Consider the following 26,421-nt stretch of genomic DNA (forward strand, 5'->3'; position numbering starts at 1 on the left):
ACACCAGAAAAAACAGGGAAACGGATGCACATTGGCATGGTATATAGCAAGACTAGTGAGCCATTGCAGCTCAGAAGGGGGTAAATGACACAGGGGACACGGGGGAATTCCCTGCCTGGAATTGAAGGCTCAGGTGGGGCTTCCTGGGGAAAGCACGTAAAGACTGAGTGCAACTTAGCCTTAGTCTCTGGGAAGAGGAAACAGCATTTACAGAAGCCCAGAGGGAGAGAGAGGAATGAGGCCATGATGGGTTTGGGACCCCTGTGGGACTCTGTCTCTGCAGGATTCCCCATAGAGGAAGCAAGTCATTATCTGTTGGAAGCCCGGCCTCAGAGAATGTGGGCCTGGCTTAGTGAGCAAATGGGCCATGAGAGCCGCAGAGTAGAAGGAGCACGTCCTGGGAGTCACTGACCTGGTGCCACCCACGTGACCAGTACATGGCTCTGCCCTTGGGGCCTTGGTTTTCTCATGAATGAAACAAGGACGCTACAAAGTCCTTTTAGATCCTTAGTTCTCTGGCCTTCTGAAATTATTTTTAAAGCTGAGGGGGAAAAAAAAAATCATGTAACTACTGAAAACAGATTTCAGTCCTTATTAGGTTGCAGAATGGGAACAGGGACAGAACCTGGTATTGAGAAAGAATTCAAAGAAACATTTGAGAAGAGACATCTTTGATATTGAATAGATAAAGACTTTATGGCAACCCTGGTGGATGTTGGGCTTGAGTTACCAACAAATAAGAAATGAATCACAGGAGGCATCTCGGGAACAGGAGAAAACCGTCCTCAGAAGCAAACGGATATTTGAAAACAAGAGACTAGGTACACGGGGTGGACAGAGGCTGGCAAGGGAGGACCAGCCAGTGTGATGGTGGCAGCCAGCGTAAACTGAGAGGCTGCTCTCTGAGGGGCTCCCTGGTGTCAGGGCTGCAGCGGAGGTTGTGGGCACAGAGGAGGATGTCGCTCCCTGCTCAGCGTGGGCGCTGGAGGGGTCTGGCAGGAAGGCAGTCGTGGATCTGAGACAACGCTATGGGCCAGGTGGCACTGACCGTCTTCATGGTGATTGGTGTGCGTGCCACGGGAGATGTTGCTGGGGACTCTGAAGCTGTGGCCACTGAGTAATGGTGGTCCAGGGGAGCACCTGGCTGCTCTGCCTGCTGAGAAGTCCGAGGAAGACGGTCAGGCAGGAGAAGAGTGCCGCTTCTCTCTCCTGTGCCAGTATGACAAGAGCCAGATGTGCAGAATCAGTGTCTCCATCCTCATTGTCGCTGTTATCACAGCAGCAACAATACACATGTGTTAAACGCCAGACGTGAGGCTCGGCCTGTTTCTTACATTATTTCCAAAATGCACCACAACCCACCGAGAGGCAGTTATTTTCTGTCCACATTTTGTCTTGTATCCTAATGGTCTCCAAAAGGTTGATTCTTGAAACTAGTAAATTGTGAGGATTCCCCCCCAAGTTTATCTCGTTTTTATGTCACAGGACACAATATGAAGTGTGTTTTTCAATCCAAAACACTTGTAGCGACTTGCCAGGCTTGTATTACTATGTAAAACATAAGCCAGCCCGAGGACTTTAATTTTTAGATGTTTACTTTATTGAATGTAAAAATGATGTTTTTGTATTCCTTTGCCTTTCTTTGATAGCTGCTGAAGGCTGATTACCCTCCCTCTTGGTTTTGGCCCATGGCCAGCCCCTTCATGTCACAAATGAAGACAACATAGTCCAGAGCTCTTAAGTGACCTGTCCAAGGTCACTCAGCTAGTTACCAGAAGGGCCAAGGCCAAGACCTGCATGCCCACCCCCCACACTGGCTCTCCTGACCGAATCCTCCCCACCCTGCCCTGGGCTGCACTCTTACGCCTCCACCCACAAGCTTGGTGGGAGGTAGGAGAAGCCCCACACATTCCCAGAGACTGTCCAGGGGAAGAAAGAACAGAACAGGCAGCTCTTTGACTAAAGCATCCTGACGTGAAATACTGCTGAAAGCCCTGGAATTTCTTCTAGTGAATAATAGGTAACCACTCAGACTTACTTCAAAAAATAGCTTTGTTTTGAAATTAAAAAAAAAAAAAAAAGAAGAAGAAGAATCGTGGAGGAGGCAGAAGGCATGTTTTAAAAGGATTCTCGCTGGGGATTTTAAAGACCAATATAAAAACCAGCTAATAAACTGCCCATCATAATCCAAAGATACCCAACTCCTCGCTGGGGCACAGGAACACTTGGTACCGAGAAACCTGTTTAATGAGCACTGACTGCCAGGCATCGTGCTAATAAGCTTTGAGTGTTCCCAACGATTCCTCACAACCACCCGCTAAGATAAATGCTGCTATTGTCATTGTCACCACTTTCCCCATACGCAAACTGAGGCTTAGAGTTTTTTCTTATAGTCGTAAGATAGTGAGTGGCGAAGCTGGGGCTTGAACCAGAGCCTGACGCCAATGTTTGTGTGCTTCATTTCTTATGTTACCAAACACTCCGAGGACGTGTCTGTATTCAAGGGAGCGGCAGCAGCCCTTTGGCTGGCCCACAGGGGAGCAATCTTGCTAAAAACAAACCATCCCAGGCACTCTGAATAACAGGTCTTCATCCAGAAAAGAGCACCCAAAACATCACTTGTCAAGACCCTTCGTTTCTTTCAGATTCACATCCGCATCATTTTTCAGCCCCAGTAATTGAGGCTCGAGAAATTTGCTTTAGGTAATCACTCTGAGCTTTGCCCCCCACACTGGCTCTCCTGACCGAATCCTCCCCACCCTGCCCTGGGCTGCACTCTTACGCCTCCACCCACAAGCTTGGTGGGAGGTAGGAGAAGCCCCACACATTCCCAGAGACTGTCCAGGGGAAGAAAGAACAGAACAGGCAGCTCTTTGACTAAAGCATCCTGACGTGAAATACTGCTGAAAGCCCTGGAATTTCTTCTAGTGAATAATAGGTAACCACTCAGACTTACTTCAAAAAATAGCTTTGTTTTGAAATTTAAAAAAAAAAAAAAAAGAAGAATCGTGGAGGAGGCAGAAGGCATGTTTTAAAAGGATTCTCGCTGGGGATTTTAAAGACCAATATAAAAACCAGCTAATAAACTGCCCATCATAATCCAAAGATACCCAACTCCTCGCTGGGGCACAGGAACACTTGGTACCGAGAAACCTGTTTAATGAGCACTGACTGCCAGGCATCGTGCTAATAAGCTTTGAGTGTTCCCAACGATTCCTCACAACCACCCGCTAAGATAAATGCTGCTATTGTCATTGTCACCACTTTCCCCATACGCAAACTGAGGCTTAGAGTTTTTTCTTATAGTCGTAAGATAGTGAGTGGCGAAGCTGGGGCTTGAACCAGAGCCTGACGCCAATGTTTGTGTGCTTCATTTCTTATGTTACCAAACACTCCGAGGACGTGTCTGTATTCAAGGGAGCGGCAGCAGCCCTTTGGCTGGCCCACAGGGGAGCAATCTTGCTAAAAACAAACCATCCCAGGCACTCTGAATAACAGGTCTTCATCCAGAAAAGAGCACCCAAAACATCACTTGTCAAGACCCTTCGTTTCTTTCAGATTCACATCCGCATCATTTTTCAGCCCCAGTAATTGAGGCTCGAGAAATTTGCTTTAGGTAATCACTCTGAGCTTTGGAAGCACTTGCCTCCTGAGCTGTTAGGCTCTCTCCCACCATGACTTTGCTTGCAGGCGCACGCACACACACACACTACATCTTACACACCAGATCAGCTAAGAATAAAATGCATTCAAATAACTCAGGCAAACAGGTGGTTGAAATGACAGACTCTGAGGCTGGTGGGCACTCCGCCAGGGCATTCTCATTCCATCCACCAACAAACTTGAACCTCCTTTATAAGGGGGAGAGTCGTTTTGATTTTAGCCATCCTTGCAGGAGGTTTTTCAGTGTGAATTCCTCTTGGCCTTTCCTAAGTAAAAATGAAGAACAGCTGGTTCTCGTCTGGTCTAATGTATGGTTTTCCGTGGTGCTTTCATGAGCCGAACAGGATGAACAGAAAGGAGGTGTCCTGTAGGAGAGTCAGTGTGCGACCTCTCTCAGCTGCCTGTGTTGCTGTTAGCAACTAAGGTTTATATTTTATAAACACATACATAGTGTTTACTATACAGCAGGCACTGTTCTACACAGCGGACAAATAGTAGCATCCTCATCACAGCCCTAGGAGGGGGAAACTGAAGCAGAAAGCAGCTAAGTGACTTGCCCAGAGTCACAGCTGGTGAGTGGCAGAGATGACATCAGGTAGCCTGGCTTCAGTATCTCTGACTTGTGGGTCGTAGAAAACTACAACTTTTCTAACTTAAAATTGATTATCTGCATGCCAGATTTTTTCTCACACAGAGAGTAAGCCTGAATGAAGTTCATGTATTCCCTGACCCTGGGGGACAAAAAAGAGCCTAGCTAGAACAAGCAATGGGAAATGAATCAGAGCTGTTTATTCTGGTGGTTTATTTTGTGAGATTGATTTCTCAAATGAAAGAACAAATGAAACATGGCCTTTTGCAGCTTCCGTTTGCCACTTTGATATTCTATGATTTATTTTTATGTTTTTGATCTTTTAAGCCATCTAATTTAAATACTTACAAATTCAGATATTATGATTTATAACTGGCTTCAGCCCCCTGTCTGTATCTGGCAAAATAGACTCAATGACATTTCACCTTTTGTGTATTTGACCTCTCTAAAAATAAAGGTCACATGGATGCTTATATTCCTTATAGAACAGATGGTGGTTTTACTAGACGAGTGTGGCTTATACTTTGGAGCAGCTGCACGTATGGAATGAAATTATTTGAGTAACCTATTTTCAGACCTGGACACATACATTTGGCTTAAAATTCAACATGGGCTTTCTCAAAAAGGAAGCAAATGTAAACAGTCTTCTCACACATTATCCTACACTCTGAATCCTATGTTTTAAAAGTTCTTTTTAGACTGTGAAATAAGATATGTTAGTAATGGGAAAGGAAATCCTAGTTATTCACCTTTGTGACAACATGAGAATATAGAATGTTACAGTCAACAAGCGCCCTAGAGGTTGTCAAGGATGACCTTCTCATTGTATAAGAGGCTTCTGAGGCCCAGAGAGTTGCATTTTCCTGGGTCTCTCCACTTGGTGGTGATGCACAGGGACTGGAATCAGTCTGCCTTCAGGCTAGCTGAGTCCGCCAAGGCTGGAATGAACTCTGAAAGGTGGTATTCCCTGGCTCTCGGGCCACCACAGCTCCCCATCTGACCCCTCTAGATCAGTCACAGCTCAGACAAGCAGGGATGCCCTGCCCGGTATCTTTGGCCTTAGACATCTCTCCCAGGAGTTAGGCCTGGTTCCCTTTGTATATAGAGCCCTTATCACTGTTCACCCAAACAATGGGCTGGTAATCCCCAGTCTTTTTTTTTTTTTATCATCTCCCCCAAACATATACACACACAGCACTTTAAGACATGCCCATTGGGGCCAGCAGCTGGTGGAACAGCTATGTCACTGGACTCCCATGTAGTCAACCGCAGTTCGAGTCCCAGACCCAGTGACTTAAACTCACGCCAGGCACGTGTGTGTATGTGCCCAAGATCCTGAGAGGAGAATGGAGGAGAAGGGATTGTGGAATGGTCATCCCCCCTGGGGGGTGATTTCTTGCTTTCTGTCTCTCTGTCTCTCTCTGTCTTTCTGGTGAGCGCATGCACCCTATTGCAAAAACCTCTCAAAAAAAAAAAAAAAAGGCATGCCCATCATGTCCCAAAGCCAGTCTTGATTACCTTGGCCCTTTTCTAAACTGTGGTCATCAACCATTTTATTCACCAGTGTATCGCAACCATCTGTAGAATGGTGTCAGTACATAGAAAGCACTTGATAAGTATTTGTTGAATGAATGAAAGGCTTTTTACTTCCTTCTGCATGAATTAATTCTTACCTCTTAGTCTGGCATTCAAAACTCTTTATCACCGGTCACTAATATTTCCCATTTACCCACTTTCCCCCTTTAGCACTCAGGTAATTAAACATAACTTAATTATTCTTTTTTAGGCTAAAAATTAATTGAGCATTTACCAATAAGTACTTGACTGAGTTTATATGGAAAGGCTTTTCTAACCTCTTTAGAAGTATTAACTCATGTCATTGGCATGAAAACTTTATAAGTTTGGTACTGCCATTATTACATTTTACAAATGAGGAAACTGAGTCATAGAGAGGTTAAGTTACCCCTCTAAGGTCAACATTGCTAAGATAAGGCAGAGCTGGGATTCAAACTCAAGTAGTTGGGTCCACAGGCCATGCCCATAACCACTGTGCCATGGCTAGCTCTCCTGTTAACTTATTTTTAATTACAAATGTAAATAATATATTATAGAAGTATGAAAAGTAACATCAGTAATCTGATGTAATCCCACTTATCTATTGTCTATTTTTGGGATTATTGAAGGGGTCTTATTTAAGAAGTCTTTGCCTACCTACCCCAATGTCTCTCAGAGTTTCCCCAGTGTTTTCCAGCAGTAATTTCTTGGTTTGAAGTCTGAGGTCTAGATCTTTGATCCACTTTGAGTTGATTTTTGTCAATGGCGAGAGGTAGGGGTTCAGATTCATCTTTCCACAGGTGGATGTCCAGTTTTTCCAGTACCATTTGCTAAAGAGGTTTTCCTTTTCTCATTGGATTGGCTGGTACCCTTTGTCAAAAATCAGTTGGCTGTGTGTGGGAGTTTATTTCTGGGGTCTCTATTCTGTTCCATTGGTCCACCTGTTTCTGTGCCAATTTTGATTGGGATTGTGTTAAATATGTAGATTAATTTGGGTAGAATTGCCATTTTGATTGTATTCATTTTTCCAATCAAGGTACATGGGATGTCCTTCCACTTTTTGTGTCATTTTCAATTTCCTTTTTTAACCTCTCATAGTTTTCCTTGTGAAGGTCTTTAATTTCTTTGGTTAGATTTATTCCTAGATATCTTCTGCTTTTTGTAGCTATGGTGAATGGAATTAATTTCTTCAGTTCTATCTCAGTCTGCCTGCTGTTTGTATATAGAAATGCTATAGATTTCTGTATGTTGATTTTGTATCCTGCAACTTTACTCTATTCATGTATTACTTTCAGGAATTTTTTTCATGGATACCATTGGGTCTTCTATGTATACTTACGTATTCTTATATGTAATCATGTCTTCTGCAAATAGAGATAATTTCACCTCTTCTTTTCCTATTTAAATGCCTTTTATTTTATTCTCTTTTCTGATTGCATCAGTGAGGACTTCCAGTACTATACTGAGTGGGGAAAGTGGACATCCTTGTCTTGTATGAGTTTTTAGTGCAAAGGCTTTCAGTTTTTCCCCATTCACGATGTTGTTAGCTATGGTTTTTTCATAGGTAGCTTTTATTGCATTGAGAAATGACCCTTCTATGCCGATTTTGCTGAGAGTCTTGATCATGAAAGGATGTTGTATCTTATCAAATGCTTTTCTGTATCAATTGATATCATCATATAGTTTTTATCTTTCTGTTAATCTGGTGTATTACATTTATGGTTTTACATATGTTTAACCAACCTTGCATCCCTGGAATAAAGTCTACCTGGTCGTGATGTATAATCTTTTTTATATGTTGTTGGATATGATTTGCTAGTATCTTATTGAGAATTTTTGTGTCTATATTCATCAGCGATATTGGTCTATAGTTTTCCTTTCTTGTCCTGTCCTTGTCTGTTTTAAGGATAAGGGTGATTGAGGCTTTATAGAATAAATTTGGGAGAGTTCCACCCTTTTGGATATTTAGAAATAACTTGAAGAGAATGGGGGTTAACTCTTCTTTAAACGTTTTGTAGAATTCAGAGGTGAAACCATCAGGATCAGGGCTTTTCTTTATTGGGAGGTTATTTATTACTGATTCAATCTCCTGGACTTACTGTATGTTTCAATCTTTTCATGCTAGTACATATATTGCTACATCATTCTTTTTCACTGTTGCCTGGTATTCCACTACGTGGATTCACCGTTATTTATTTCGTCAGTCCTTGTGAATGAACACTTAGGCTAGTGCCAAGATTTTCCCCTTAGGAACAATGCTGGAATGAATATCTTGGTGCAACCGTGTGTGCAATGTTAAATATTTCTATAGTTCAGATCTCTAAAAATGAATTTGCTGAGTGTAAAGAGTATGCACACTCAAAACTGTGATGGATACCGATGGATGATCCTCTTAAAAAGTTATGTCCATTTTGCCTCCCACAAATAGTGTCTTCAGATTCCCTGTGATTTTTTGCCCCTCTGCACAAATTCAGGAAGTATTGCCAGCTCCCATCCTAGCAATTCCAACATCCCAGTTTTTCCACTTGTCATGCCTCTTGAATAGAGTAAGCTTCTCTTCCTATGCTGCTCAGCTACATCCAGTCGTCCCTGCTCACTCACCCACTTTTCTCTCTTTCACTTGTTCCGTCCCCTCTCCTTCGATCCCTGTCCTCTTTTCCTCCCAACTTCCTCACCCACACCCACCCCACCCCCATTATCATTAACTATGCAAATGATAATGGAGATTATTATACAGACCAAGGTGTCTTTGGTATAATATTAATATCAAAGAGAGTTAGGGGCCACTTAGAGAAGAGTAAGCTGTATGTTCCTAGCTGCAGTGACACTTAGACATTGCCAGCTAGGGTTCATGTGGCAGTGTTACTATTTGACTGTGTGTGTAAAGAGGCTCCCATAATGTCCCCCTTACTTAGGGCACAGCCATGAGTGTGGTTTTTAAAAAGCAGGATTATGATGGAAGGCAAAGCCAAACAAGAACCCTTTAAATGATAAGGCAGTAGGAGTAGGGACAGAGGCATGATATTCACTGACCTCCTTGATGCCACTTCCCTCGCTTGGTGCTTTACATACATTCTTGCATGTAATCCTGCAATGAGAACAGACTAAACAGATTCAGAGTGTTCTGTCTGGAAAGGAGGAGGAGGATGTGAGCAAAGCCTATCAAATCAGAAACAGTTCTAGCGTAACTTCTACAAAGATACTTTTTGACGGTAGAGCAGAATGAATTTAGGACCAGAGAAAGCTAGTAAGTGGTCCTTCCAAAAGTGGCATGTCTACAGGAGGCTCTGTAGCTAAGTATGGTATGGGTGGACAGGTGGAATTGATTTTTTGAAAAGTATTAAGAAAACTGCATGATAATGAATTGCCACTGGCTCAGGTAGTGAGAGCGCTTAGGTGCTCAGCCATTTGTTGCTGTCAAGAAGTCCAACCGTCGCACAACCCTGGGGCCCATGAAGGTATCTCAGGAGTGTGAGGAGGCCATTCCGGGCTGCCTTTATTTCTCTTTAAACCAGAATCACTCCATCCCTTTCCTCTCCTAAGTTCTGGGCTTCCATATATTTCCCTTGGGAAAACAAAAAATTCTGTTATTTAAAATAAGAAAAAAATACATACAAATCATTGCATTAGACATTTGATTCCACTGTTGGGATAAGCCCTGGGCTGGGGTCTAACCCACCGTGGAGATTTTTACCCACAAACCAAGGTTCCACCATTGCTTTTCTCACTTCTATAATACAGACCAGAGTTCTCCAACCTTATCATCCAGCTCTGATCCCAGCTCCGAGGCGGGGCAGGGCAGGGAAGAGAAGGCAAGTGCAGTAGCAGGATCTTCTGGTCCTGGAAGGAGCATCCCAGCCCATTGGTAAGACTTCCTGGCCTCTACCCCACCCTCCCCAGGTGAGGTGGGAGCCCGTGTGCTCCTGCAGTGTGCTGCCTTCACGTGCTTTACCCACATGTGCCCCCAAAGGAAGCATCAGGAAGGCCCAGAGCCCCAGCCTCAGCCCTGGCTCACAGACTCATCCCTGCTTCATGTTGTCACTGAGCTACTTATTTTATTTTTAATGTTTATTTATTTATTTATTTTTTCTAAGAGAGAAAGACAGACAGCCTCTATAGAGTCTTTATACTACGCTCCACCCTCAGCCTCAGTCAGCCCAGCTCATGGACACACGTGTGCACCAGCATGTACAAGGAGGCCTCAGGATGCAAACTCAGGGCCTTCCCCTAGAGTCCAGCACTGCAAAGTGTAAACCCATCTGCCTCCCCACACAGCTTATTCAGCCCCTTGCCTAGTTTTTCTCTTAAACTCTGAGTCAGAAGACAGGTGTTGAGTCTCCACCTAGCCATTTTGCTGCAAAATAATCACACACATAGAAAAAGTTTTATACACAAATAAATATATCACAACAGCTTTTATCATTGTAAAAACCTGAAAACTGAAATTTACACCAGTAAGGGAATGGTTCATTGCACCATGGTTTGATCGTGGCGAGGAATCTCACCTAGCAATGAAAGTGAAGCTGAGGAGCGTCTAGGAATGTGAAACTGTTTCTTCTAATCGGACTGTGCTTTATTAGCACATTGTGTAGAAAAAGCAGGACGTCAATTGTACATAATTTGATCACAGCCATATGGTATAAAAATACACAGTGACAATGGCATCACTTGTGATCCTTTGCTTTTCTTTATTTTCTACACTAAGTATGAATTTTGATAAGTAGAGGGGGAAATGATTTTTTACTGAAGACAGAAGCATTATCCTCTCTGTTGATAATTTTCAGTGTGATTCCATTGGTAGTTCTGCAGAAGGTTCTCCAGATTTCTCTGAAACAGTGGTCCTCAGCTTCAGCCAGTGGCGAGGGCAGCCCTGTGCCCTGTAGAATGTTCACCAGCATCATGGACCTCACGCAGAAGGTGCAAGTAGCATGACAATCAAAAATATCTCCACACATTGTTGTGTGTCTTCTGGGGCAAAAACCACCCCTGATGGAGAACAACAGTTTTAAAATCATGTGTTGTTACTTTCCCAAAGACCCACTGCCCCGGGAGACCAGCAAAGGGCAGCTGTGGCTGTTGTGTTGTGCTCAGTAAAGGAATATGCAGAAATCTGGAATCCTTTACTGACTCGTGAACCGCATGTTTGTCAAAGAGGTGTTTGTTATCAGAAAAGGGTAGCAATGGAAAGCAGGCTCCTGCTAGCTGCAGGGTGGGAGTCGGGGGTGGAATTCAGCCACCCGTGGGCAAATGTGGAGCCAGGAAGGGATCCAGGATACAATGAAGAACGTAAAGACTGAGACACAAGCAGATCTGGTCACAGGAAGGGGTTAGAAGCCGAATTCCCAGCCTGAGATGGGAATGAAAGCAGAAATGCAGTTGACTAGACATTGTGGAGCCTGCACCAGAGAACTAAAGCTCCTTAAATTCCTCCTGACAGGGAACAGGGTTGTCCTCAGAGGCTGGCACTGCACTCGGCCTGCTGGCAGGAACAGCAGGGCCTCGATGAGGAGGTGGAAGGGTGGGTGACTAGAGGGCCCCCGCAGGGTGCTGGCCCCTCTGAGTGAGACTGTGCAGGGCCTGTGGTCTAGACTAAGACCTTTATACTGGTTGTGGAAGGCAGGAAGGAGTGGAACCAGTTTACCTATAGGAAAAATCTCTCGAATTGGATCAAAGAATGTGTACTTTGTGCATTTTGATGGGTAGTAGTTGGTGGCCTCCCAAAAATGACAGGATGGGTAAAATAATAATTTGGGCATCTTATAATGCTCAAATAATACATGTGTTATTTTAATGTTTATAGAGGTTCAGGGCTATTGCAGTTTTACTTCCATGTCAGAGATATCATTTATCTGAGGCTTGGTCAGGAACACAATCCTAATCATAAAATGTTTCCTGTGGAAAAATATATCTTGCTTTATGACAGTTTACTTTATGACATGCTTTGTAAAAATAGTATGTGGCACAAAGCAGAAGCTATCTATGAAGTTGGTGTTTGTTTTATTTGTGAATTTTTATGCTTCTATCACCCTTAATGGCTATTTGCTTTTATGACATGCTTTGTAAAAATAGTATGTGGCACAAAGCAGAAGCTATCTATGAAGTTGGTGTTTGTTTTATTTGTTTGTGAATTTTTATGCTTCTGTCACCCTTAATGGCAATTTGCTTTCCATTCTCTACTAGAGATGCATACTTAGATGCATACTTTCAAAATATTTTGAAAAAAAAAATATTCTACTAGAGATGCATACTTAGATGCATACTTGCAAAATAGTCTTTTTGAAAAAAAAAATATATATGTGAAGCACCAGTACGATGAGTGTGTGATTGATAAGAGAGTGGTTTAGAGTATTATATGAATCTCTTATTTCATTAAATAAATACATTTAATTAGGTCAAATGATATGAAATTTACATCTTTATAGGCCCCAAACAGCCAAATATCAGCAATTTCATATGGTTCAGCCTAATGGTAGTGCTGGCTATACTGAACATTTTTGTAAAATAAATATTAGTTTTTATTGCTTTCTTGAAACTTCAGAGATTCATTTCCCTGAAGACAGAGTTGAAAACATTGGCTGTGGACTACTCTTGGCATGGCTGGAATTCAAGTTATTCTTGCTTAGAATTCTTGTTTCCATTGGAACAAGAGTTCTCAAACCTGGCTACTCATAGAATAACTTTCAGGAGGGGCAGCCGGTGGCATGGAGGTTAAAGCACTGCATTCTCATATGACCAGCCTCAGGTTTGAGTCCCAGACTTGGCAGCTTGAACATCACATTGGACGGACCAGCAGATAGCATAATGGTTACATTGCTAGACTCCCATGTAATTGACTGCAATTCGAGTGACAGACCTGGTGGCTTAAAACATGCTGTGCACATGTGCGTGTGTGCCCAAGATCCTGGGAAGAAAATGAAGGAGAAGGGATTGTGGCATGGCCATCCTCCCTGGGGGCTGATTTCTCGCTTTCTGTCTCTCTGGTGAGTGCATGTACCCTAAAGCAAAAATCTCTCTCAAGAAAAAGAGAAAGAAAGAAAATCATGTTGGGTATGTGCCCAAAATCCTGAGAGGAGAATGTAGGAGAAGGACTGTGTTTTGTCCATCCCCCACTGGGGTGCAGGAGGAGGGGTCGATTTCTCACTTTCTCCCTCTCTGGTCAGCACATGTGCCCTATGGCAAAAACCTTAAAAACCAAAAAAGCCAGGGAATTAGATAAAATGGCTAGAATAGGCAAATCAGTAGACAAAGTAGAATAGTTACCCAGGGCTAGGGAGATCGGAGGAAATGAGAAATGGCAGTTAAGGGGTATGAGACTTATTTTTGAGGTGATTAAAGTAATCTAAAATTGATTATGGTGATAACTATACAACTTTGTGAATGTATTAAAAACATTGATTTATACACTTTCAATGGGTGAATTTTATGGAACATGAATTATGTCTTCATAAAGTTTGTGTTTAATAAAAATGTTTAAACCACAGCTAACATTTGTTGGAGAACTTAACACTGAATGAGTGGATTAGAACCAGCGAGAAGGTACTCGGTGTGGTACACCCATTCCTTTCAAAACTGGCAGAGCTAAAAATGCATATTATAAAAAAAAAATAAAATAAATAAATAAATTAATTAATTAAATTAAAAAAAAAACTGGCAGAGCTTAAATGGGGACAGTAACTGAGAGAAAGGAAGTAAGTCCTGCTTGGAGGTATTTAGTTATCACCTTATTCCACATGGCACGTGAGTGTTCTGAAGGGTGCAGCTATTCTGGATCACAGGATGACAGTGAGGAAAGAATTAGAACTTTCATAGAATTCGCCACGCCCCAGGTGCTGCTCTAGCACTTTATGTGTGTTCGTTCATTTAATTATCACATAGTTATCCCCATTTTGCCACACTGAAACTGGGACACAGAGAAGGTCCCTGTCATGAGGTCATACAGCTATTTAGGTTGTGACATTAAGGCTGCCTTAAAAAGTGGGAAGGATCCTGATAGGTTGTGAAGCCTAGGCCATGTGAGGTGACAGCAGGCTCAGAGGCTTGGTGTTGAGGGCTCCACTGGAGTAGTAATGGAGGATGAGGCTAGAAGGATGGATGAGGAAAGGTCTCAGTGGAAGCTCCTGCTAACACTAAGGAATTGAAATGCAGTGGGTGGACATCACTGAAGACCTAGCAAGGGCTTCAGAAGACCACGCATGTTTTTCTAAATGTGACACGCATGTCTGAGCGGGTGTCTCCAGATCTGTTCCTGCATCTTACCTGAAGTGTGGGTGCCACACTGTAAGACCGCCATCACACCTGGCCCCAAGAACTGACCACTGGGAGTGGTCACCAAAAGAGAAGTCACAGTGACCCAGGGGACCTGAAAATCCCTCACAAGACCTGCCTTAGGACCTTAAATTCTTTGCAATAATTAGAAAGTCCAATCTACGTGCTGTACTTCAATGCCAACAAATCCATATTCCTAGGAACACACTCCCCTGACCACCCCATCTTGCTTTGTCCCTCTCAGGGCTCCGTTTGTTCATTAAGATTTTCCCTTGATCTCATTCTGTTTTGACTTCCTGTTATCATTGGATTTTATTCCAAGCCTTGTGGCATTTCAACTTCTAGTTAGATTTGCATAGTGGTAAACTCCCCATTACGTCCACTTAACCAAGAATTTACAGCATAGCTGATCTTCCCTTATTCTCTAGTCCCCTAGACCTTATAATAGGGTAATCCTGTTCACCCTGTCTACATGTTTACCCTTGCACGATTATAGACACCCAGTGGCTGTTTCCTTTCCTGTGAGGTCAGCAGGTCCCTAGTGCTGCTGGCCTTCTCTGAACTCAGGAACCCCGATTGCCTGAGCCTCTTTCTTCTCACTTACCACTTCCTCGTCCAATTAGTTAATGTTCCCTCCAAACTGCCCTGCCTTCCCAGTCATCCCTGGTCATGTGAGAGACACTCAGTGAAGCAGAGGTGAGTCATTGATTAACTGTGAACACTTCACAGAGCAGAGATGAAGGGTGATAATTGGGTCTGATGTCCAAAACCAGGGTGAACAGCAGGTGTCTCTGGAGCACAGTCACTCAGCCGTGAGGTCCTTGATCCCTCCTCTTGCCCCTGCCCCCTCTTGCCATTCTTCACTTCATGTTTGAGCTTTCCATGATGCTCCCCTCCCCAAATTTCTCCCTGCCGCACACACTCGCTCCAGTTCCTTACCTGCGTACAGCGTAGATCTCATTTATCCTCATATTTGTCATCCTGGAAGAACTTGGCTTTTCTTATTTTCAATGCCTCATGTCTGAAAATAATAGTAACTATTATTATTTTATTTTCTGTGTGTGGCTTCTGATTGATTTAGGAAGTGGGAAAAGGATCTATGGTATTGATAGGAAAAGGTAGCTATATCTGCCTTAAGAATTCTTAGGTGGTGCTAGACAGTGAAATATGGTACTCTGCAAAGATGACTCAAGTGGGAAGGTTTCAGGTCCATGTCTGGAGTCTCCCCTGAATCTGCTGGGCAAGTGCATGCCCATATCTGGGGCTGGCTGAGGCCATATGCAGGTGGATGACTATGTGAAGATTCTATTGGGGATGTTGTCTCTTTCTCTCTGTTCTTTCACTCATGGAAAAAATAAATAAATAAACTTTAAAAAATAGAATTCTTAGGGTTATGTGCAGGGTAAAGCATAGAAGAGTTGGTGGTGAGTCCTGTCACAGAACTGATAGAACCCTAAATCACCCATCAGGGATAGCCTTGCCCTCTTTCCTAACAGAATATGTTCTACCTCCTAAAAGATTTTGCATTTGCTTTTCCACGACTGCAAAGTGAAGAATTAAAAAGGAGCAATTTGAAGGGAGCACATTAAAGGATGGTATCATCTCTGAATTTGGACTTCCTAGACCCTGTTTCCCAGCTGTTCCCTTTTCATTCCCCATACCTCTTTCTGCCTCCTATTTGGTAGGACATCGTGGTCCTGCTGGATCATGACTAAGCGGATGCTGGTCATCGGTGATCTGTTCATCCCCACAGCAGGACATTTCTCCTCCCTTTATGAGTTCAACAAATAGAGCTCCTTTTCTCTTTCCTTCACACTCATGAAACAAATGGCCAAGCAAGGTTGGTCTTCTAGTGAGGACAGAAGATTTGGAGAGAAGAAAGAATATGGGAAATAAGCTTTCTGGTGAATGAAGAGTGGTCTGATTTGGGGGCCATAGCTGTTAGAATCCTTCAGCGGAACTCATGTGTACCTCCCTGGAAAAGCACAGAGCAGCAGCAGAAATGACATGAATTTAAACAGTAATGTAGCCATCAGAAGCCTTCCAGCTTAGCACCACATTCACTAGGCATCTTTAGCCCCTGTCCACTCCACCGGGAGTGAGTCTCAGTGATCCTCTCCCTGCTACCCAGCCCACCTAGTCTTGGATAATGCCAAATGCTGGTTACATTGACTTCATTTGCCCCATACCTTTGATATTATTGGCAATGTCTGGTTAGTGCAGATGCCATGGGCCAGTTAAGTATAATTCAAGGAATAATTGAAGAGTTCTGACTATATGTCACACGATATACCAAGGATCATAGAGGACACAAAGGTGAGAAAAATCCTTGGAACGCAACTAAGTGGTGGATTTCAGTGGGCTGGTTATGGCCGTAGTTAATATGTACACTGTTGTCAACACTGCCTTCTGTTATGTGTAGTCATGTTGGCAGAATGTCCTTTATAACCTCTTTAAAAATAATGATTGCACCCAATTATTTAGGGTTCCCAAATTGAGAGGGACAACCGTATTTAAATTATTGCAAGAAACCCAGAGCATCTGGAGACTGTGAAAGCTCTTAAGTCTACTTTTTATACAATAGAGCTTCATACCATTATTCTATATATAATCTTTTCACCAAAACACTGTCGCCTGATTCTTTCAACAAAAGACTTCTTTGTTTTGATAGCCAAGAAAAACCTTAAGCTCAGTAGAGACAACAGAACAGACTTTTAAATTACAAAATGTAAGGGCTAAAATGCCATATTTTTGGAATGTAAATTGTAAGGTTTTTTAAAAAAGTTTTGTTAACTTGAAAAAAAAGTTATGTTTTGTTGTTAAGCTTAAGTTTTTATCTTAAGTTTTTCTAAGTTTTAAAATTTCAATCAATTTTATTTTATTTTATAATTTCCATGGAGTTCGTTGGAACACAGCTCAGGGTGGCCCTATCTTTCCTGTTGACTACAGGGTAGGAACAGACAAGATAGAAAGTGATGACTTTCTCATACCTCCTGAGCTTTCTGAGGTCTTTGACCTCCAGTCTCTCAGTATGACCCTAATCTTGGACATTTGCACTCAAACAGCACATAGCTAAGAGTCAGTATTATAGGACAGAAGTACTTTGGGGATACATAGAGTCCCTGACTCACCCTATGAATTTGAGTGCAATTTTAATGCCAAGACCTGTTTCTTTATTTTTTGTAGTTCCCCCATATTTTGGAACCTTCTTGAAGGTTTAACTTTCTTCTGCAACCTTCCAAAGATGATGTTTCCTTCAAAACATCCCATCTCTTTCATGAATCTGGGAAATGTACATGCCATCTAGCATTAAAATAAATAAATAGTTTAACTTTCTTCTGCAACCTTCCAAAGATGATGTTTCCTTCAAAACATCCCATCTCTTTCATGAATCTTACATACCATCTCTTTCATGAATCTTACATGCCATCTAGCATTAAAAAAAATAAATAAATCTTAGAAGTGACCATCTCTGCCTGGTTGGTACCTTAAGGGTAGAATCTCAGAAGTGATCATCTCTGCTGGTTGGTACCTTAAGGGTATAGACTGTCTTATTCAAGGTGGCATCTACAGTGCTTAGCACAACACCTTTGGAAGTCAGTGGGTGGTCTCAGCATAGAAAATGTACCCCCCAGGTGTACTTCCCAGGTAGTTTTCTTGGAAAATATTTGTGAGCAGAAGCATTTCTGGGCTAGACTTGCATCCACTTGTAAGTACATATAAGGACTCTGTCTATCTGCCCAAACTATTGCTCCATCTCTTTGTTTCAACCATATGGAGATATTTTGCACATACTGTTTCCTCTCCTTAGAACACGTCCTCCCTCCTAGTCCTTTTCCGCTTTGCCTGGCTAACTCTTACTGTCTTTAGGTTGTGTCTTAGGTGTCTCTCCTTGAAGAAACCTTCTGTGGTCTTGTAAGACCCTCCATGTTTCTGAATCACTTTGTGCTCACAAATGCAGAGTTGCGTGTGTTATAATAATTGCCCATTACCTTACATACCTTTCTCGACATGTGATAACTTTCTTAAGGACAAAAGCTATTTTATTCATCATTTTTGTCTCCAACTTCTGGCAAACTATTTGGCACAAAGTAGATATTCAGTAAATATTTATTGAGTGAATGAATGAACAAAGTCCAAACAAAGAAGTCATTCTTGGGCATAGATTTCTTAACCTTCAGAAATTACAGTGCACCGAGAGACTTAGTCTATGTCTGCACTGGATGTCAGTCCAAACTCCTTGGAGGGTTCCCCAATGGATACCTCTTCCTGACTTCCCAGATTTCACCCTTTTCTAGGGATATAGCCCCAGATTTTCCCTCCCAGGCTCCATGTCCTCCTGACCGATCTGAGTTTGGTGACAACTCAAGAAATCCATGGCTGTCTATTCCATTAGCTTGGCCTATGTGTATTCACTAACCATTGTTACATCTGGTTCTGTCCTTGGGTGAGAACTGAAAGACTATATTGCTCTTCCCCAGTGTCTCTCAAGTCTCACTGGTAGGCATGAGGCTCTGAAGTTGGTTCCATACTTCCTAAAGAAGCTCAATTAATCAGGACCAGATGCCAACTTATGTTGAGTCCTGCTTCTAAGAAATGGTCCAAATTTGACTTGCCTCTTTCTTGGGGCTTTGGGAGAAGACTATTCCTACCTTCTTCTAGTGACTGTTCACTTAGCTTCCATTGAAGGAGATATCACTAAAAATTCAATCCCTGTAGTTTTCCAATAGAAGAAATACAAAGCATTTAATAGTGATAAACAGCTATCCACTAATAATTACAAAAGCATCTTTGCTTGCACTTCTCTCTTACCCCCTTCCTTTGCCCCTAGAACTGAAATACAAAGGATCAAGATCAAGGAGTGAAAAGAAGGCCACACAGTGGCATCTGTGCCCATGATCCAAGATGGCTGAAATGGGAGATGAATTGCAGCATCAATAACCTGTTGGGAGTGCCATCTCTCTTATGCTCTTCTCTCTCCCTCTTTCTCAGAGAAGGGGATAGATAAATAAATAAATCTGAAAACAAAAGAGTGAAAAGAAATGAAACAATGAGGAGAGAGATGGACAATGGGAATAAAGGGATGAGATGAAGGAGGGATAGGAAGATCAGGACAGACCAAGGACAAACTGGGTGGGATTTTTTCAAAAGAAAGCAAAATAGAGGCTATATAGTAGGGCCAGGCAATCTTAAGAGTGAAGAAACCAGGAGACCAAGAGGAAGTTGGGGAAATCACCTTGTAGAACAACCTAGAGGGACAGAGAGAACAGAGAAGTGAGAGAAAGGAAGAAAGCTAGAGTGAGAGAATGGACTTACAACTCCCATATCAACCCAGAGGACTAATGACAAAGGCCCATTTATTAAATACTGCATATGTGCTGGGATTTTGCCTTTATAGCACAGTGAGCTCTCTACTCCAAAATGGAACCTAGAGTTTGGTTGTTTGTGGAGTTGTGTTCCAGAAAACACTCAGCCATCTCTATGTGAGTTCTCAAACAAGAGGCCAGGAGAGGGCTGTTCTCCCCACCTCTAGTCCCAGCCCAGAAAGGTAGCACCTGGCCAGCCGCAAAGGCAAGTTCATGTACCCCAACAAGGGGAGTGAGTAGAACAGAAGAAAATTTAACTCTGAGCACAGGAGAGGCTCCAGTTTCTTGGAAATGCTAGTGGATGATTAGGAGAGCTGGGGGTGGGTGCTAATAACCTTTAGGGTGTCAAGTTGAGATTCTTCAGACCAGCAGCCTGGTCTCGGGGCTCTGGAGATTCAGGCATTAGTGCTGTTTTGACCACTTGGCTACTTAGAGCTGGTGAAGTTGAAGACAATTCACAGCTATCTATTCTCATCAACCCTTACAAGAATAACCCTGTGATAATCTCCATTAAAGAGACGGTGGGTGCCATTGGGTGGTGGCAGTAAGAGGCCAACATGATCAGAGCGTTACAGACCATCCTCTTTCCACAAAGGCCACCACCCTGCTCTTCCATCTCTGGTTGCCAAAGCAATGTTCTAGGTGGTCATCTTCAACCTCAGCCCATCTGTAGGCAGACAAGACATTGAGAATCCAGAGAGAAATGCAGTGTTGGCCCAGAAGCCATGGGCAGAAAGGGGCCCCTGGGAGCCATGAAGATAGAGGATAACACTGGTCCTTTCCAGTTGGGCACAGAGCAGAGGCAAGATACTGGGACAAGGCAAGTGAGCAGGAATTCCAGCAGGCCCAGGAAGCAAACATCCTGGCCTCATAGATTGACCCAGGCCCCTTTTATGTGTTGTGGACACACAGCAGCTTGTAGCCCTAGGACATCAGGAACCTTCTGTCCTTCATAGCTACACACGTGCACAGCTTAGTGGAAACACTGCCCCTGAGCCTCTGAGCCAGGGATCGCAGTCTGTGGGATTTGTGGAAGTTTGTTTGTCTTGCAGGGGCTTTGTCCCCATGTGATTCATTAATTGACCCACTGCTCCTTAGAGCTGCAAGGAGCCTGGTAGTTCAGGCCATTAAATCCCTTCTGTCGGCCTAATTCATGGCCTGACATCACAAGCCTAACAACATAATCCATTTGTCCTGATTTGATTTTTTCTCTTCAAGAGGCTTCCTTGGCAGCCAGGTTTTCTCATTACAATATGATTCATCTGGATGGTAATTCCCATTAGAATTAGTATCTCAGACGTGATTCATCTTTGGAAATATTAAGCTGGATGCATCATTTACAGAATGGCCTGTTACACTCACAGCCACAGAGAACTTCTGCAAGAGATGTCCTTTCATTCAGCCAGTGTATGTTGAGTTCTGCCCTGTACAGGACTCTAGGCTAGGAGGTTGGGAGAATATGGAGATGAAAAGACCCTTGGCTCTGCCCTCAGTAGTTTCTACTCTAGAAGAGAGAAGATGTGTACTTAAGTGTTTATGAAATGGTTCATATGAAAAGTACAATTAGAAGTTAAAGATAATATAAAGGGGCTTCAAAAAACTTGAGAAAAATGGAATTGAAGTATAAATTTACTTTGGCGCAAAAATATTTTGAAATCCATGCATAGTTTTTTGTTTTGTTTTGTTTTTAGTACTACACATTTCCATGAGTTTTGTGTGTGTGTGTGTATGTGTGTGTGTTTATATGTGTGTGTGTTTTATAGGCTTTTGCCATAGTGCACTTGCCAGAGAGAGAGAGAGAGTGAAAGTGAGAAATCACTCCCTAGGGGGCATGGCCATGCTGCATTCCCTTGTCCATCCTCCTCTCAGGATTTTGGGCATTTGCACACAATTGCCCAGTGTGATTTTCAAGCTGCTAAGTCCAGGACTCGCACTGCAGTCAGCCATGTGGGATTCAAGCACTTTAACCACCATGCCACCTGCTGGCCCTTCCGTGAGCTTTTTGAAGCATCCCTTATATGTTCTCTTTAGGGCCTAAGGTAGTGGTTTTCATACTTTAGGAGGAATTAGAATCACCTGGAGAGCACAGATTTCTAAGTACCAGTCCCAGAGTTTCTGATTCAATAAGTCTAGGATGGAGCCCAAGAATGTGAATTTCTAGCACCATCCTGGATGATGATGACAATGCTGGCCTGGGGACCACACCTTAATTCCCATGGCTCTACAACTTCTGTTGCTTCACTTTCTCTCTGTCACCTGCAATATGCTAAGAGGTGTGCCCTGTGCCGGGAACAGTGTTGAATAAGACATAGTCCCTGCCCCACTGGGAATTCACGGCCTGGAAAGGTAGACAGTGATTTCCATGCACACAGGAATTGCCACTGTGGAATTTTACATGGGTGCAGTAGGAGCACAGAAAAGAACACGATTATTTCTCTCCTACATCTTCTTAGATGTTTGCCATAGAAATGAAGGTTCTACATACTGTCTGTAGAAGTCAGTGGCACAGCTCTGGTTAATTGGTCTGCCCTTAGCAAAGTCTTTATTTCTGGCCCTCTGAAGTTCTGTTTGGTCAGTGTCTCGTGCATGGTCTGAATACTCTCAGTGGAATGGAATTCTCCACACAGGCTCTTGAATGGAATGTGGAGTCAAGAACAGAGGAAACAGCAGCCTGCTACCAAATCCTCCTCCCCATCCCCACCAGCCAGGTCTTCAAACTGCCACAGCTGCCACTGCCCTCCAGCAGCCTGTCACTGGTTTTGTAGATTCTTTAGGAAATTTGGCAGTTCAGTAAGTTCATATCGTTGCATTGTGTTGACACACACACGCCCATCAGAAATGAAACTTCCTCAAGACAACTACTGCTAAATTCCAGGAATTAGGAAAGGGGCCCCTGAGACTAGTGAAACGGGTTTCCAAATCATACCATAGAGCTTTTACATTTCCTGCCATGAGAGGAGTCCCTGCATTGTTGCTTGCCTGTTAACACAGAGTTAAAATAAATGTGCTTGTTTGTCTAATTCAGGGCACTTTAAGGACCACATTATGGGGAGAATGATGATGCTATTAGAAGTAGGTATATAGTCACTAGTGACAGTTGACAGCTGACATTGAAGGAGAATACTGGGAAGAGGGATGGGAAAAGGAGAGCCAAACAGTGCTAGAGAATAATAATGATAAAAATGATCATTAAAATTAAGGTTAATTAATACTATCATTACCCACCTAAGAAGGTGAGGAAGCATAGCTCACAGAACATTAGCACTAAGGAGAACCTTGGAGATAATGTTGGCTGAGCTTGTCTTGTTAAAGATAAGAAAATTGGGACCAGCAGTTGGCATAATGGCTATGTCACTGGACTCCCATGTAGTCAATCGCAGTTCGAGTCCTGGACCCGGTGACTTAAATTCACGCTGGGCACGTGTCTGTGCGTGCCCAAGATCACGAGAGGAGAATAGAGAAGAAGGGATTGTGGCATGGCCATCCTCCCGGGGGTGATTTCTCGCTTTCTGTCTCTCTTTCTGGTGAGTGCCCGTGCCCTATAGCAAAAAAAAAAAAAAAAAAAATTAAAAAAATTTTGGGGGGAATGAAAAAAAAAAAAAAAAAAAGTTAAGAAAATTATGAGGTGAATCGGAGGAGGTGTAAGAGGTAAGAGAATTGGGAGAGGAGGGTTTCAGTCATTTCCCCATCAACACATAGTTATTAAACAGACTGGGCCTCTCTAGGGCAAAGCCTTTTTAAACATTGTTCTGTTGTTCTTAAGCATCTATCATAGTCTCTATAACTGCAACTTAGTATTTGTTGAATTGAACTGAATTAGGAGAGTCAATACAGGATTTTACATGCTGTTTTTTAAGCCCAGTGATTCTTCCAAATCATTTTCATGAGAAATTAGTATAGCATGCTCTCAACTCTAGGCCAAGCATCAAATGATAATGACATGATGTTAAACTATTGGTGAATCTCTCAGGCCTGGCCACGTTTGGTTAGTAGGAATTAAAGCCTTATTTGGTCACAGCTATTTTGAATACTTTGTAAGCATTCGATGCTGTTTTAGGTATTTAGCAAACATAAATGACAATACAATATCAGCTGTGGTTCAGATGAACCTAGTGGATTCAGAAAATCTGAACTAGCCAAGTGTTTGGTGAGCATGTAAGATAGAGAAATTCATTCATTCAATCAAGAACAATTTGTGGAGGAGCTATAATGCCAAGTATCATTCTAAACACTGGAGATATAGCAATGAAAGAAAAGAAAGTCCTCATGAAGCTGACATTCTAGTGGGAGGAGATGGACAGTAAAGAAACAGAGAGAGATGGAGGCATACAGTTACCCACCTCTTGAAAATGCTCCCTTTGACGTCTATTATAGGATTCTCTAATGGCTCAATTGGTAGTAGGATACATTGGCTTAGACTTAGAGAGTCCTGATGGTAAGTCCTAGCTCTGTTTATATTAGTTCCTTTATTTCTGTTTTTGTTTTTTGCAATAGGGCCCATGTGCTTGCCAGAGAGCCATTGAGAGACAGAGTGAGGGAAAGTGAGAGTAGGGAGCCCCCCTCCCCCGCCCCCACAGGGTTGGCCAATTCTGTATTTCCTTCTCCTCTACTCTCTCAGGATTCTAGGCATGGTTGATATGATTTTTCAAGCCACCAGGTCTGGGACTCAAACCATGATCAGCCATGTGGGATCCAGTGCCTTAACCATCATGCCACCTGCTGGCCCAGTTCCTTATCTTTTTAAATTTTTTATTTTATTAATTTATGTCTCTTAAGAGCATGCATGCAAGTGGGAGAGGGAAGAAAGATTGACCAAACAGGGTCCCGATGCTGCAGTCCATCCCCAGTTTTCAGTCAGTCTCAGGTCATGGGCAAGTGTGTGCCCAGCATACTCAGGGAGGTCTCCTGACTTGAACCAGGAACCGTCCCATGTGGGAAATGCCTTATACAGCATTGCATTTTACCATTGCACCACCATCTGCCCCCAAGTTACTTATCTTTAAATGCTGATAACAATAAGACCTCTTCATAGAGCTGTTCTTGGGTTTACATGAAATCATGTCTTAATAAGTAATTCATTTTAATGACTCAATAACTGTTGCAATTATTATTGAGTCAAGGGACTCAAGCCATCTTCCTGTTGAACAATTTCAGAAGATATGCCATCAGATCTTGGAAAAGCATGATTTGCCATAACTCTGATCCCAGAAAGACAGCTTTGAAACAAAATACTATTGACTCCCCTTTGACAGTACCCTCGAGTTGTCAAGTTAAGATAAAACCATTCTTGACTATGTAGAGGAAGCAGCTTTCTTCTTAGATGAGTGTGTGTATGTGGTATGTCTGGCTGCTTCATGCCTTTTAGGCACTAAAGTCTTTGGCTTGGTCTCCATCTGAACTACCCCAGCTCTATTTAGTCTTAGTATGTTTGTTTTGTTTTGTTTTTAGTCTGAACTCCATGTCCCAGTGCCGGTTTCTACAAGGCTTTCTAGAGTCACGAGAAACTGAAAATGTTTTTAGAGTATTTTTGCAAATGTTGTCTGAGCATTGCTTGGCTTCAGGTAACTTCGTGATACCAAGGTCATTTTGCTCTGATCACTCTCGGCCATGTCATCTCATAGCACCTCCCATGACGGGAGGGATGTAATTCCATAGAGAGGATCTATTTGCCCTTTATAGTGGTTGTCAAACCCAGGAGCCATGAGGAGTGCTGATTTCAGGGCTCATCGATTATCTGTATATAAATCATAAATATCTAAGAACTTAACAAAGGCCAGATGTAGAAACCTTGACTTGTTTCCTTTGCTCCCTTCCAACAACTTCAATAAGCCCTGCAGCATCTACATCCAAAATATATCTAGAGTGTATGTAGAAGTCTGCAATTTGAAATGAACTTATTCAGTCTACTTGTTTACCAACTGTCTTCTCCATTAACATGAAGCTCTTCTTGCTTAGTTAGGACTCCAGCAGTTGTACTTGGCACAGTGTATGCTCAATAAATGTAATTCAATTGTTGAATGAATGAACACATATTTATTCAATGAGCTTGGATGCCATGTTGAGACATGTTGATTTGATCTCAAAAAATATATTGTCTACTTTTCAGTGCCTTCTATTACTATATTAATCAAGTAAGATCAGGTTTATATATTTTTAAATTTTGTAACTTAAAACTATAACTCTTCGTATAAAGGAAACATATTTAATTATTCATTAGTTATAATTTGACTAATTTCTAAATTCATTTGGGATGACCATGAAAAAAAAATCATACATAAAATAGCAACAATAAGAGTATAAACGTCACTCAAACCTCTTGCCAAATAACAATGTTATCTTAAAACCCAATGGGCTGTGGTATGATAATTGTATACTAAGATGACTAAAGCTGGACATAGAGTTGGTGAGAACTGGATTTCAATCCTGGCTTAGTCTCTGTGTAAGACTGACTATATTTATTCACCTCTCTAGGCTTGCTTTCTACATCTGCAAAATTAGTCAACCTCATTCAATTGTTATATAATTAAAATACTGATCGTTGTGCCCAATACAATCATCACTGTGTCAGTTAACTTTTTTTTTTTTGGAGAGGTTTTCGCTATAGGGTGCGTGCGCTCACCAGACAGAGAGACAGAGAGATAGAAAGCGAGAAATCTCCCCCCAGGGGGAATGGCCACACTGCAATCCCTTCTCCTCCATTCTCCTCTCGGGATCTTGGGCACGCACGCACACGCGCCCAGCATGAGATTTCAGCCACCAGGTCCAGGATGCAAACCGCGGTCGACTACATGGGAGTCCAGTGACATAGCCATTATGCTAACTGCTGGTCCCAATGTGTCAGTAAACTTTTGATTTGTAACAGAGTACTCCCACAACTTAGTGACTTTCCAACAATCATTTATTTAGCTCATGATTCTGAGAATTGGCTAGGTAATCCTAATCTGTATCGACTAATCTATGCTGTGCTCTCTCATGCATCTGTAG

General features: G+C 42.5%; 1 protein-coding gene and 1 long non-coding RNA gene across 3 annotated transcripts in view; both read left to right on the plus strand.

The window, feature by feature from the left end:
* PLCE1 (phospholipase C epsilon 1) overlaps positions 1-26,421 on the plus strand; it is a 318,188-nt gene that overhangs the window by 102,918 nt on the left and 188,849 nt on the right. The gene's annotated exons all lie outside the window — the stretch shown is intronic.
* LOC102498733 (uncharacterized) lies at positions 4,999-11,252 on the plus strand. The gene is made up of 3 exons (XR_334446.2): positions 4,999-5,209; positions 9,548-9,671; positions 10,591-11,252. It is a non-coding gene; the product is annotated as an uncharacterized LOC102498733 (long non-coding RNA).

This window comes from Tupaia chinensis, unplaced genomic scaffold (assembly GCF_000334495.1).
Source record: "Tupaia chinensis unplaced genomic scaffold, TupChi_1.0 Scaffold000217_1, whole genome shotgun sequence".
NCBI lineage: Eukaryota > Metazoa > Chordata > Mammalia > Scandentia > Tupaiidae > Tupaia > Tupaia belangeri.